Genomic DNA, 14,828 nt, shown 5'->3' on the forward strand with positions numbered 1-14,828 from the left:
GATTACAGATTATTATTTTTCTCCATTTTTCAATTTTCATTTAATGATATTGTAATTGCTTTTTAGTTTTCGGGTTTTACTTTATTTTATTTATTGGTTTGTTTTTAAATTTTATTGATTATGCTGTTACAGTTGTTCCAAATTCTTTTCTCTCTGCTCCCCTACACTCTGTGATCTCCCCTTTCCCCAGTTGTCCCCCCCTTTTAGTCTATGTCCATTGGTTGTGCATATAGTTCTTCTCAATATCTTCCTGTCTACTCCACTCCCTCCTACTATGCTTAATTCCTGCATCATCTCCCTCCCTTTTCCCCCTTCCCCCTCCCCACTGACCTCCCCCCAAAATCTTCCCCATACCTATATTTCTTTTTCCCCTCTCGTTGACTACTTAGTTTGCCTTTGTTTTGGTTCCCTAGTTTCTGCTGTTGGTTGTTGTAATACAGTTTTCATTTTAATGTTCATATTTTTGATCCTCCTTCTTCTAAACAAGTTCCTTTAACATCTCATATAACAGTGGTTTGGATCTAACAAACTCCTTCAGTTTTACTTTGTCCTGGAAGCACTTTCTCTGCCCTTCTATCCTGAATGACAGCTTCGCTGGATAGAGTAATTGTGGTTGTAGGTTTTTGCTTTTCATTACTTTGAATATTTCTTGCCAGTTCCTTCTTGACTGTAGAGTTTCTTTTGATAAATCAACTGATAGTCTAATTGGGACCCCTTTGTATATGATTCTTCTCTCTTGCTGCTTTTAAGATTCTCTCTTTATCTTTAATTTTTGACATTTTGATTATAATGTGTCTTGGTGCAGTTCTCCCTGGGTCCAGTTTTTTTTTAACTCTCTGTGCTTCTTGGACCTGTAAGTCCATTTCCTTCTCCAAGTTAAGGAACTTCTGCTTCATTATCTTTTCACATAATTTTTCAATTTCTAGTTCTTCTTCTTCACCTTCTGGCAATTCTATAATTTGAATGTTCATTCGTTTATAGCTGTCCCAGAGGTTTCTGAGCCTCTCCTCATATTCCTCACTTTTTGTTTCCTCTTTCTGCACTGGTTGACTGTTTGTTCCCTCCCTATGTTCCGATTTGTTGATTTTATCCCTGACTTTTCCTTCCTCACCACTTGTCTTGTATGTATTTTTGTTCATTTCAGCAGGACTAGCCTTCATTTCTTCCCTGTCTTGATTAAGTCCCGCTGTTAGGTCTGTAAGCTGCCTTATGACTATAGCTCTGAACTGAGCCTCAGAAAGATTCTTTATTTGTTCATCGGTCAAATCCTTTATTTGTTTTTTGGTTAGCTGTGTGATTGGTATTTCAATCATTAATTCTGCCACTCTGACCGTTTTATTTATCTTTCCTTCTTGGGCGGGGTGCTGTCACACCTCCTACGCTATATTGAGCGGAGCCCCATGTACTCGTCACAACCTGGCAACCTTTCTCACCACACTGTGGCACTTTGTGTGGGGGCGGGGGTCCAAGATGGATTCCTGCTGTTATTTTCCGTTGAGAGACCAGGAGCCTCCTCCTCCCTCCCCACGCCCTCTGGGCCTCACAGTCCGAGACAATGGGGGTCTGCCTTCCCCGGTGTTAGAATCATGAGCCGACGGGTCTGGTCTGCAGCCAGGGCCAGCTCCCAGGCACTTCTCTCCTCCCCCCAAATACAGGGTGTCTGCTTACGGGGTCCCACTGTTCGTTGCTGCAGCTGCCGCCTCCAGCGCAGCTCGATCTTTCAGCTGCAGGTTCACCCCTCCTACCCATTCAGATGAGCACCACTTGTTTATGACTTCATACGTTGGACTTCCATGTAGCTTTATTTTCTGGAACTTCTGGTTATTTTTGGTTTTGTGGTAGTTGTATTCCTTCTTAGTTGTGGAGGGAGACAGAGTATGTCAGTCTATGCCTCCATCTTGGCTGGAAGTCCTGATCTTCTGTTTTTGTGTTTTTAAATAACCTCCCCCAAGCAATTTTATTCATGCCACCAGTCTTTCTACAAACTTGTCTTGGAACTAGAGCAAAGTCATTACCATTAAAGGCCGTGGTCACCCTTGCACATAAGGTGGAGTAACTTACTTGCCAGGTAAAGGTGAAGGTCATAATTGTAGGTCGTAAAAGCATCTTGAAGGTAAAAGTGTCTGTTATTATGAAAACTCCGTTTAAACTGCTGTACTAGCAAATGGCACATAAGCCAACCAGAACCTTATAACTAACTTGGTCATGGAAGGACGTCCTTTGTTCACCGCACCCCCCTCACCCCCCAAGTATTTGAAAATACCACCCACTCAATTGGCAGCCATGTCCAAGGCCCAAGAGAAACTATCCCGGCAGTTTTGTAGAATCAGTCACCCCTGGCTTCACTTTGATCTTCCTCTGTCAACACCATTGTTTCAGTTCCTCTGACAGACATACAATTACTAAATCTTATTGCTTGATAATAACTATAATTATTCCAAGGACTACCAGAGTTATAAGAGCGGAGCAACCGAATTTTCACATGAATTGATGCCAGAGCCGAACAGTCTGTATTTCATAAAATTTGAACCTTCAGCATTAACTCAGGGCGCACAAGCTGCGAGGCAGGAAACTCAAAGCCGGAGGATTAATCACCCACCCGAGAACAGGTGCCCAGGCCTGCGACTCGGGAACCGAGTAGCAAAATCCTCCCCCGCTCCTAGAGAGGACCCGGAAGCGCAGCGCAGTCCCGGAAGGCGAAGTGCTGACACACTTCCGGCCTTTGTGACTCATTGTGTCTGTGTCGAGGCGTCGGTAGGGCCTAGGTCCTTGTGCAGCGCCCTTCGGCCGGCCTGAGCCCCAGAGTCAGCTCCCCTTTCTCTCCCAGCGCCCCAAGGCCGCTTCCGGGGCTCACGGTGAGACTTGGGCCGGCCTCTGGGAGGGCGGGCGGGTCTGCAGGATGGGTGTGTGTGAGGGTGGGCTCTGTAGCTGCGGCCTCAGGGGCCCCTTCTGGCAGCCTGGATGGAATGTAAAGAGAATAACTATCCGTTCTCCAGGCTTGGCCGTACGAAGTGCCGTCCCTTCAGGAGACGTACCCCTCCCACCCCGGGGTCCAGGCGGGGCGGGGGCGAGGGTCTAGTGGCCAAGGGTGCTCTGAAACTGGGGAGAAGCCGCCTGTCCTTTCCAGAATCCTCGCCCACATTGTCTACAGTGTCGCTTGACGGTTCTGAGAACAGGGTCGCGAGCGAGCCCACGACCCCAGTCTGATTTTTCTGCTTTCCCTTCGTCACCATTTGCCTTGATTCCAGTGAGGGTCCCCCCCCTCCCCCGGGGGTCTTTCAGGACCTTGAGTTGAAAAATACGGAAGGCTGAGAAGCGGGCACGTTCCGAAGCGCAGCATACATATTTCCTGATCACTGTTTCTCCTCAGTCGACCCCATCCCTGAACAGGGATTAAAGAGTAGTTGAAGCTTATAGTGGATAAAGAAGTGATTATATACGACCCACTCTTTCTGCTTTGTAGAATATTTTGAAGGCTTTAGAAATAAGCTGTAAGGAAGATTAGGTGAATTTTTTTGGTTCTGGGTAGCTATTCTGCTTGACTTGGCATGGGTGAGAGTGAAGAGAATTTGTGGAAATTGCTCCTTGTCATTAGGGAACTGATTACCTGAGTGACCTTGGATGAGACAAGACATTTTGTTAACTCTCAGTTTTGTCATTAGTAAAGTTAACTGGGTTTTCTCAAAAGGTTCTTCCAAGTTTGAAATTTGATTTAGCCAATGTATTGAATAATAAAAAATTTAGCTACAGTTTACCCTGACAGTGCCCCCGCTTCCCCACAGTGCCTCCAGTACACAATAAGAAACTTTCATCATGGAAAGTGGCTGTTACATGGCCTGGGACCAAAGAAAACATTTATTGTACAGGCCAGTGCTTGGTGGATTTGGACGTGATCAATAAGTACGTGTTGAATTGAATTGTGGAGAATTCATTGTAACCCAATCAACAAAGCACTGTTACTATATATGCTGGCCACATGAATAACTTTATTACATAGGGAACCATAAGGACAATTTGTCCCAGAATGTTTCTCCAAGTTGTATTGACTCTGAATTACTGGCAATATTCTTGTTCATTCTTTCAGGCAGTTTCCACCAATCTTAAAATACAAACAGGGAAGCTAGCTAATTAATGCCATAGTATTTTGCTTATTCTCCACTTGATCTAAGCATTAAATTTTTTCTTACTTTACATTGCATCTAAATACAGTGTTAAATCTTACCGTTTCTTTCTGGGGTAGTATAGATATTCTTTGTGTAGCTAGCTGTCTTTTAAAGGTACCTTTTTAAAATATTTGAAAATGATTTATAGCTCTGTTCAAAAATGGGAAAGGGTAGTTTGTTAAAACTTTGAAGACTACATCCTGGAAAAAATAAATGGTTTATTGAGAAAATAGTCTTTGAAATAAAGTGAGCTTGTAACTCCAAGCCCTGTTTGTAAGAAAATCGTTTGTATACATCCTTGGTGAGAACTAGTTGCTGGGCATAATCTTACCTAAATCAGATAGAGTGTCAGAATGTTTCAGCTCAGAGGGACCCCAGAGGTAGTGTTCTCCTCCCGGTTCCTTCCTTCCCCCAGTTTGACAGATAAGGATACTAAGTGCCAGAGAGGTTAAATATGAGGGGAGACGCCCCCAAAAATGGAATTTGTTTATAAAAAATTGTGTATTTTATTCTTACATGTTTAAACTTCAGTCATCTTCAAAGTGCTCTCCACATTTGATGCAGTACACCTATTGAGATGTTTTTGCACTGCTCAAAACAGTTTTTGAACTCGCTTTTGATATGTTTTAGTGATTCTGGCATTTTCTGTGTCACTTCTTCCACATTGGCAAACCGTTTCCCTTTGAGGACTTTTTTCATCGGGGAAACAACAAAAAAAAGTCACTTTGGACGAGATCAGGTGAATAGGGACAGTGGGGCATGGGGATCATGCCATTTTTTTAGTCAAAAACTTGAACACGCACTGGGTATGGGCAGGTACGCTCATAAATCACCCATCATAAAATGGGCAAATGCGTTAAAAGAATCTTCAAAAAACACTGAAGCAGCCTCTCGCAACGCCAGCTGGTACACTGATACAGATGGGTTCCTAGAACACTGACCTAGTGGGTTCCGTTTTTTGGGCATCCCCCCTTGTAACTCAGGGTTGTGTGACTTATTTGTGAGACAGTAGAATTCAAGTGTTCCGACCAGTGCTGCTTTCACTATGGCAGGATTTCTCCCATTGCTTTATCTTTTAAGTAGGCTGAAAATTGGAAAGTATAAGTTTTACCTCTTAAGTTTATTTTTTAAAATTAAATAATTAAAAATTTTAAATGCTTCTTTAGTGTCTACTAAATGCAAGGTACTCTTATAAGTGCTTTCCATGTGTTAACTTATTTAGTCCTCACAACTCTATGGGCAGATACTGTTTTTTATATCTGCTATACAGGTGAGGAAATATGCATGGAGAGATTTATTTGCTTAAAATCATCTGCTGATCAGTGGTAGAGCAGCTTCGTGAAACTTCCAAGCAGCCAATTTGAGGACAATGTTGAATGCTGTATGAATGAGCAAAAAAACAGTAACATTGTCAAGTGTTTTTTTAAAACTAATGCTTGCAAGGAATCCTACTAAGTGGTCCAATAGGTACAAAGAAGCATGCCCTTAACAATAGTCCAGTTGTGGAGAGAAGGCATGAAAAATTACAGAAAAAGAAATAGCACAAGAACTTCATAGCACATGGGTGTAGACCACTAGGGCCAGGAGTTTAGGAATAGTGTGAGCACACAACTTTTTCCCTATCTGGGAAAACTAAAATAAAACCCAACTCTTCCACTGTTGTTGTGACTTTTCTCTTGCCTACAGTAGGAGTAGAGAAATGGGGATGGAGGAGAGGGACTGTTGAAACTAGGGGAAGAAGAAATGTGCCCATGCCCTCAAGTCTGTCCCCTTAGGTCTCACTTCCTCTTCAGAGTCTCTTCCTGTTAAGTTCCCCTGACCCAAAGAGTATCATACTCTTAAAACTCTGACCTAGGTGTGGGTACAAATCAAGATTCCATTCTTTTATTCTTAATATAGCTAAGACAGGATAGAATTTTCATGAAAAAAGATTTCTGATGCCAGGCTAGTTACCACACTGGTTCTGCTCATTATCCTGTTTGAAGGCCCTACCTGGTTGATTGTACAATAGATAATTCCCAGTTGCATCTTATGCTGTGTCTCCTTAGTTACACAGCTCTCTAGTGAAAACAGTGGATGTCAGATGAGGCCCATTCCCGAGTGGTCATTCTTCATAGGCACCTCCATAGGCCTTTCTCTTAGAACCTGTATGTGCACAGAAACACTTCTTTATCCCACATGTTGAGACAGAGTGAGTATGATATGATAGAGCTTGAACTGAGGAGTCCCACAGACCTAATTTCAAATCCTGGTTCTACCATTTAATTGCTGTGTGACCTTGGGTATGTTATTTAACATCAGCAAACCTTAGTTTTGTCATTGTAAAGTGAGATCATAATTGTACCTACCTCCTAAGATTGTTGTGTGAAGTGCTTCGTATAATACTTGGTACATAATAAACATCGGCTCTTACTATTTTGCCTACTAGAGGCTTCTTGAATTGAACAGCGATGAGGGGCAAGTGGCATCTTAGCTTCGTTCTGAAGGATAAGTAGGTATTGAGTATGATGTGAGGAGAGGATGGCAATCAAAATACAAGGCATTTTTAGGAAAAGCTGAATAAACTCATTTTGCTGGACAGAAAAGATTCATGCAGGAAGTGGGAGAAATCATTAGGAAATGAGACTTGAGGGGAATGTGGAATCAGGCAGTGGAGGTTGTTGGCTGCAAGGCTATAGAGTTTTAGGAAAAATAATCTGAGAGTAAGGTGGAAAAGGGGAGCATGGGGAGAAAATGAAGGCAGGGAACTAAAGAGAGGAACTGGACTTTATGGAACTAGATAGAAAAAATAAGTATGAATAAAGAATTGCTTCTCCCTGGTGCTTGGAGACTTTGCATGTAAAAAGAGAAAAGTCAAGGAAAGTTAGGTTCTGAGCCTGAGTGATTGAGGTATTATTAGTAGAATATCTGATCACTAATTGACACTAAAGGCAATAAGAAGATGGCAGGGGGAACTGTAATAGTTTGAGTAGTTCTTATTTTTTCTATTCAGCCTAACTGAATTAAACTCTGCCAGGTGCTCTAGGAGATAAGTACGAATAATACAAGAATCCCTGTTTTTGAGAGGCTTAAAATTTAGTATGGAGGTGGAGATAGGAACTGCAACCCAATTACAAGAAGAATATAAGTCCCTTAATTTAGAAACAAAGAAAGTACTAAGGTGTTCAAAGGAAGAAGATAATCTTAATTAATGTGGAATGTCAGGAATATTATACATCTTGAAAAAATGATTAAAAATCTGACCACTGTGGAACATTAATGGGCCACTCAAGCTGAAATTAGTAGGAGGTGAGAATGGAAAAGTAGAGTGTCATTAAATTGGTAGATATAGAGGATTCTGTGACAGTAATTGAGGGGAAGGAGGGAATGACCAGAAACATACTTTTGGCAATGCTGTGTTGGTTTTGGCATGTTGTTCATGTTGAAACAGGGAGAAATTGAAGCTAGAGGAACTATTTGGGATGGTTACCCTAGACTAGGCAGGAGATGTGGAGCTTGAATTAGGCTGGTGGAAAATAATTGTGGGAGATGTAGCAGGAAAAGATAGTCTTTCTATTGACTTTTCACAATAAAGAAATTAAGGCTTATAGGAATTCTTTAGCCTCAACTTGGGTTAAGCTAGCCAAAGGGATGATCTCCTGGACTACCCACTTGCTACCTCTTCCTATAGACCTCTTGGCTATTCTGATGCCCCAGCTCCAGAGGACCTCTTCCTAGAAGCTGTTAAGTTACTTCTCAGGGTTCCTTTAGCATTCCTGTTGAAACCTCCTTAGAACAGTTGGCACATTTTACTTTGCACTGTAATTATTTATGTACAAATAGAGTTGTGCTTCTCATCTATATATTCTCCTCAGTCTAGCAGGACACCTTGCATATTGTGGATACGCAGAAATGTTTAGAAAATTGAATAATTGTAGCTGTAAGGACTTTATTGGGAAAACTGCTCTGAGGTTGAAAAACAAAATATTTACCTTAGCAAGGAGGGTGGAGTACAGAACAGGTCTGAAGGAATCAAAAGGAAGGGCTAGAATATGGTTTGCATTGCATATTACCAGTTTAATGTCATTGTAGAAATGACTTAATTCCCCCAAATGTAGAAAGCCTTTTTTAATGTAATGTTCTTTATTGTTATTATAGACTACTAGTTTAATAAGGATTTCTGTTTTTCATTAAGGACAAAAAAATGAGATAGATAAACTAATCCTGTGATCTCAGATTAAATCATCTTCTTTGTGATTAAATTGGTCCTTTCCAAATTTTTATGGTCACACATTCCTAACAATTAAAAATGAAAAGTTACATACATGTACTATTAGATTTTGTATAATAAAAGAAAAATACACTAAATTGTGCTATTTAAAATATTACTTTTGTGCTTTAAATGTATACTATCCCTTTGCCACCAAAATTACTAATAATTTTTTTGTGAGAGCCATATAGTCAAAAATGCTTCACTAGTTTAAAACTCTTGGTTTAATTCATTGTGATACAGCAATTGGATGCTCTGTCTCTGAAACTTGAATTTGATGCTTAATTTTGATGGTTGTGGAGGTGAAAAAAGATACTTCACAAAGATTTGTCAAGTCAGATGGAAGAAACACTTTGTCAACTGACTCTAGTAATTTGCCCACCAACCATGCTAAATATTTGTTGTTGGAATTCAGCTAGTTCCTTTCCATTTTCCATGACCTTAAATCACCTGTTCTTACAAAATAATCTAAAGGTTTTTTAATATTTTTACCAAATATGCTTAAGACCCACTAAAATTCCTCACTTGGGAGGTTTTTAAACAGATTAGAAAATATTTTGAAGTTTTTAAAATGTGTTGATATAAGGATAATTAGTCGATTTTGGCAGTTAAAATTACATAACAATGTATGTGTCTCAGCTTACATCTCTTACAATAGTTCTTTTCTCACACCCTTTTTAAAGCAGCTACTTTCTCACTGTTTGACTCCTCATTTGGTTTAGATTGACAGGTTTTTACCTCCTAATCTGGCTAAATCAAACCTTGCTCTAGGTAGAAACCAGCTGTGCCATTTTCTTGTTCACGTGTTTGCATCATTAGTATTTCCTGTAATTGTAGTTTCTGTGTAAGAATCTCTAAAAGCCACTTTTTTTGAGCTATAATTGACATATAACATTAGTTTCAGATATACAACATAATGATTCAATATTTGTATATATTGCAAAATGACCACCACAATAAGTCTAGTTAACATTTGTCACAATAGTTAAACATTTTTTGTGTGATGAGAATTTTTAAGATCTATTCTCAGCAACTTTCAAATATAATACAGTATTACTAACTATAGTCACCATGCTGTATATTACATCCCCAGGACTTATTTAATTTATAACCAGGAATTTGTACCATTTGACCCCTTCACCCATTTCACCCACTCCCCAAATCCCATTGCTCGTCTCTTTTTTTATACCTCCTTAACTTTTATTTATTTATTTTCATTATATTTTATTGCTTATGCTATTACAGTTGTCCTGGTTTTTCCCCCTTTGCCCCCTCCAACCAGCACCCCCACATGCACACACTCCCTCAGGCACTCCCCACACCATTGTTCATGTCCAGGGTCATGTGTATAATAAGCTCTTTAGCTATTCCACTTCCTATACTGTACTTGACATCCCCATGGCTATTCTGTAACTACCTATTTATACTTCTTATCCCTTAATCACCTCTTCATCCATTCCCCTAAGCCCCCCTCCCATCTGGCAACCATCAAAAATGCTCTCCATATCCATGATTCTGTCTCTTGTTCTTCTTTGCTTAGTTTTTTAGATTCAAGTGTTGATAGATAACATATTTTTTACATTTTATTGTTTCTAGTTTTTATCTTTTTCTTAAATAAGTCCCTTTAACATTTCATATAATAATGGTTTGGTGGTGATGAACTCCTTTAGTTTTTTCTTGTCTGAGAAGCTCTTTATCTGCCTTTCAATTCTAAATGATATAATAGAGCAGTCCTGGCTATAGGTCCCTGCTTTTCATGACTTTGAATGTATTTTGCCAATCCTTTCTAGCCTGCAAAGTTTCTTTTGAGAAGTCAGCTAACAGTTTTATGGGAACTCTCCTGTGGGTAACTAACTTCTTTTCTCTTGCTCCTTTTAAGATTCTTTTTTTTTTTTTTTTTTAAGATTTTATTTATTTATTTTTAGAGAGAGGGGAAGGGAGGGAGAAAGAAAGGGAGAGAAGCATCAATGTGTTGCTGCCTCCCATGAGTCCCCAACCAGGGACCTGGCCCACAACCCAGGCACGTGCCCTGACCGGGAACCGAACCAGCAACTCCTTGGTTTGCAGGCCGGCACTCAGTCCACTGAGCCACACCAACCAGGGCTAAAATTCTTTATCTTCAACCTTTGGCATTTTATTTTATTTTATTTTATTCTTTTTTAAGTATATTTTATTGATTATGTTGTTACAGTTGTCCCAATTTTTTTCCCTTTTTTCCCCTCCACCCAGTACTCCCCTTCCCTCCAGCTATCCCACCCACCTTAGTTCATGTCCATGGGTCATGCATATAAGTTCTTTGGCTTCACCCTTTCCTATATTATTCTTAACTTCCCCCTGTCTATTTTGTACCAACCAATTGTGCTTCTTAATCTCTACACCATTTCTCTCCCTTCCCCCTCCCAGCTGATAACCCTCCAAATGATCCCCATACCTATGATTCTGTTCCTATTCCGGTTTGCTTAGTTGGATTTGGGGGGGGGGGGTACCAAAATTACTTTATTTGAAGGAATGGTACAAATGAAGGACATAAGTGGATGACTTGGTACAAGGTATAGAAAAGGTAACTTCAACATGCACATACTGCTTTCGTGACTAGGGAAGTCATTCTCGTGGCTGTGGGAAGGCGGCCTAAAGCTTAGCTCTCTTTACTGTCTCCCAGAGTGTGCTTTTCAAGGAGATACTCTCCCATGCCAGAATCAGAGGCTTCCAACCTGTGCAAGTTAGTTACGTGGTTACCCAATTCTTTGATGGATTTCACCTACTCATCCAGGTAGTGCGTCTCAACGAAGTCACACAAATGAGGGTCATTCTTTTCAGTGGCCAGTTTGTGCAAATCCAGTAGTGACTGATTCACACTTTTTTCCAAGTGCAATGCACACTCCATTGCATTCAGCCCATTCTCCCAGTCATCACGGTCTGGTTTCTTGGTATCCTGAAGGAAGGTTCAGTCACCTCGTTGGTTCTGCAGCTTCATCAGTTTCTCAGTATGTTCCCTCTCCTCATGAAATTGGTGAAGAAAATATTTGGCAAAGTTCTTCAAAGCCACATCATCACGGTCAAAGTAGTAAGACATGGACAGGTAGACGTAGGAAGCATAGAGGTCCAGGTTGATCTGGCGGTTGATGGCGGCCTCAGAGTCCTGGTGGTAGTTCTGGTGCACCTGTGAGGTGGATATGGACATCATGATGGGTGGCTGAGGACAAGCAGCTTCGCGGCACTGGAGCAGTGGCCTTCAGACAGTCAGAGGGTGCTAGGAGGAGGTGGCAGAAGGGTGGATCCAGGCGACTGGCTAGGATGAAGGTAGAGCGTCAGGTTCTGTTAAAGCGCTGTTGAAGCAGGAAACCACGGCAACTCTCCACGAAGACTGTTGCTTAGTTGGATTTTGTTTTTATTTTTTAGGTTCAGTTGTTGATAGTTCTGAGTTTGTTGTCATTTTAATGTACATAGTTTTGATGTTTTTCTTAAATAAGTCCCTTTAACATTTCATGTAATAATGGCTTGGTGATGATGAGCTCCTTTAGCTTTACCTTGTCTGGGAAGCACTTCATCTGCCCTTCCATTCTAAATGATAGCTTTGCTGGATAAAGTAATCTTGGTTGTAGGTCCTTGCTTTTCATCACATGGAATACTTCTTGCCAGTCCCTTCTTGCCTACAAAGTTTCTTTTGAGAAATCAGCTGGTTGTGTTATAGGCACCCCTTTGTAGGTAACTTTCTGTTTTTCTCTTGCTACTTTTAAGATTCTCTCTTTATCTTTCACCTTCGGCATTTTAATTATGATGTGTCTTGGTATGGTCCTCTTTGGGTCTAGCTTGTTTGGGACTCTGTGCTTTCTGGACTTGTATGTCTATTTCTTTTGCAAAATTTGGGAAGTTTTCCTTCATTATTTTTTCACATACATTTTCAATTTCTTGCTCTTCCTCTTTTCCTTCTAGCAACCCTATGATTCAGATGTTGTCACGTTTAAAGTTGTCCCAGAGGTTCCTAAGCCTCTCCTCATTTTTTTCAATTCTTGTTTCCTCATTCTGTACTGGTTGACTTTATTTCTTCCTTATGTTCCGAATCATTGATTTGAATCCTGGTTTCCTTCCCTTTACCACTGGTTTCCTGTGGATTTTCCTTTGTTTCATTTAGCATAGCGTTCACTTCTTACCTTCTGTGTTGCCATACTTAAGCATATCTGTCAAGCCTGTGAGCATCTTTATCACCAGTGTTTTGAACTCTACATAGGTTAGCTATCTCCTCATCACTTAGCTCTCCCACCAAAACCTTTATCTGTTCCCCTTTTTGGGCCATGCTTCTCTCTCCTCATCTTGACAGGCTCCTGTGTTTGCCTCTGTGTCTTAGGTAGAGCTGTTGCACCTGTTACATTGTAAGGGGCAGAGCCTTAGGCATCTGTCAATACGGGTGACCCATTTCACCACGTTGTGGTGCTGTATGTTGGGGAGGGGTCTGAGAGGCAACAATGCCGCTTGCTCAGCACTTGCCCCTTTTCCAGGCACTTCTCCCACTTTCGTATGGGACTGGCAACTCCCTAGCTATTGTTCCTGGCCATTGTTCCCAGAGTGGGTGGGTCTGCAGATGTTCTAGGACCATGGGGGCCCTTTAAACAAGCGGACTCTGCTGAGAGACCGGCAGTTTCTGCCTCCGCCCCCACCCCCACTGATTTTCAGTCAGAAGCAATGAGACTTTATTTTCCCCAGCGCTGGAAACGTAGCTGCACGGTCTGGTCTGGGGCCTGAAGCACTCCCCAGGAGTCCGCGCCCCCCCCCAACTTTTTAAAACGTGTGGCTATGCTTCCTGCCAGCCTGCCACTGTTGCTGCCACCATACCGGGTCCCCTCTGCCCCTCCTGGATGAGTATTTCTTCTTTATATCTTTGTTTGTTGGACTTCTGTGCAGCTTGATTTTCTGGAACTTCTGGTTGTCTTAGTTGAGATAGCTGTATTCCTTCTTAATTGTGAAGGGAAATGCAGTGTGTCTGTCTAGGCCTCCATCTTGGCCAGAGGTCCAGAATGGGGCATTTTAATTATGATGTATCTTGGAGTGGGCTTCTTTGCATCCATCTTGTTTAGGACTTTGTGCTTCCTCTTGCATGTCTATTTCCTTTACCAAATTAGGGAATTTTTTTTTTCATTTTTTCAAATAGATTTCCAATTTCTTGCTCTTTCTCTTCTCTTTCTGGCACACCTATGATGTGAGTGTTGGACCTCTTGAAGTTGTCCCAGAGGCTGCTTATACTATTCTCATTTAAAAAATTTTTTTCTTCTCATTATGATTAGTTGTTTTTTGCTTATTTATGTTCTAAATCATTGACTAAATCATTGACTTGATTCTCTACTTCATCCACTTGACTGTTGTTTCCCTGTAAACTGTTCTTTATTTCAATTAGTGTATCCTTCATTTCTGACGATCTATTTTTATGCTGCTGAGGTCCTTACTAAGCTTGAGCATCCTTATAACCAATATTTTGAACTTTGTATGTAATAGATTGTTTATCTCCATTTCATTTAGGTCTTTGTCTAGAGTTTTGATCTGTTCTTTCATTTGGTCCATGTTTCTTTGTATCCTTGTTTTGGCATCCTCCCTGTGTTTGTTTCTATGTATTAGGCAGAGCTGCTTTGACTCCGTGTCTTGGTAGTTTGGCCTAACGTAGTAGGTGTCCTGTGGGGTCCAGTGGCACAGCCTCCCCTATCACCCAAACTGGGTACTCGAGGTGCACCCTTCATGTGGGCTAAGTACACCCTCCTCTTATAGTTGAGCCTTGGTTGCTTGTTGGCAGATCAATAGGAGGGATTTATCCAGGCCAGTCAGCTGCAAGGATTGGCCGTGACCACTTACCACCAACCTCCGCCCTCTGTGGAGGATCAGCTGTGCAGGGGCAGTGTGGTGATGGTCTGAGATGAGGGTGGACTGGCCCTGTGGTTTCCTGGGTGGTGCAGGCCAAGGTAAGCCCGCTACCTGTGTTCTGCTTGGGACTACCCTGCCTGTGCTTTAAAGCAACCTGAGTGGCTGCTCCTTGTGCTGGGCTTGGAGATTCCCAGGTGAAGCCAAGCTGTGAATTTAGTCTAGCAGCTGCTAGTGCCGGGCCTGGAGCTCACTTAGGCCAGCTGTTGCTTGTTTGAGAGAATTTAGGAAGTTGTGCAGCATGAGCCAAGACATTCACATGAAAAAGCAGCTTGGGTGGGCCCGTAAGTTGGATGGGGCAAAGTCTCTGTGGATCTCCAAAGCGAGTCAAACAGTGTTAGCCAGGTTGATGGAGTATCAGCTATGGTACTAGCTTGCCAGCTCTGTGGGATGAGGGTTTGGAAAAGGGACGATGGTCTCTGTTCGCCTTGATGCCAGACACTTTAGTTTCTCCCAGTATGCCACTGGTGCCTTTCAAGCTGCTAACCCAGTTCTGGAGCTCAGGGTGTGAG

General features: G+C 41.6%; 1 protein-coding gene and 1 pseudogene across 1 annotated transcript in view; one reads left to right on the forward strand and one right to left on the reverse strand.

Annotated features, from left to right (window-relative positions):
• Positions 1–2,742: 2,742 nt before the first annotated feature.
• The window catches only part of ZSCAN21 (zinc finger and SCAN domain containing 21), a 55,046-nt gene continuing 42,960 nt past the window's right edge, over positions 2,743–14,828 (forward strand). The window contains exon 1 of the mRNA XM_090276700.1: positions 2,743–2,855. The gene's annotated coding sequence lies outside the window, so the exon portion shown is untranslated. The remainder of the gene's footprint in view (positions 2,856–14,828) is intronic.
• On the reverse strand, positions 11,048–11,614 carry LOC150008979 (ferritin heavy chain pseudogene; annotated as a pseudogene).

This window comes from Furipterus horrens, unplaced genomic scaffold (genome assembly GCF_987537825.1).
Source record: "Furipterus horrens unplaced genomic scaffold, mFurHor1.1.pri manual_scaffold_5, whole genome shotgun sequence".
In the NCBI taxonomy this organism is placed as follows: Eukaryota; Metazoa; Chordata; class Mammalia; order Chiroptera; family Furipteridae; genus Furipterus; species Furipterus horrens.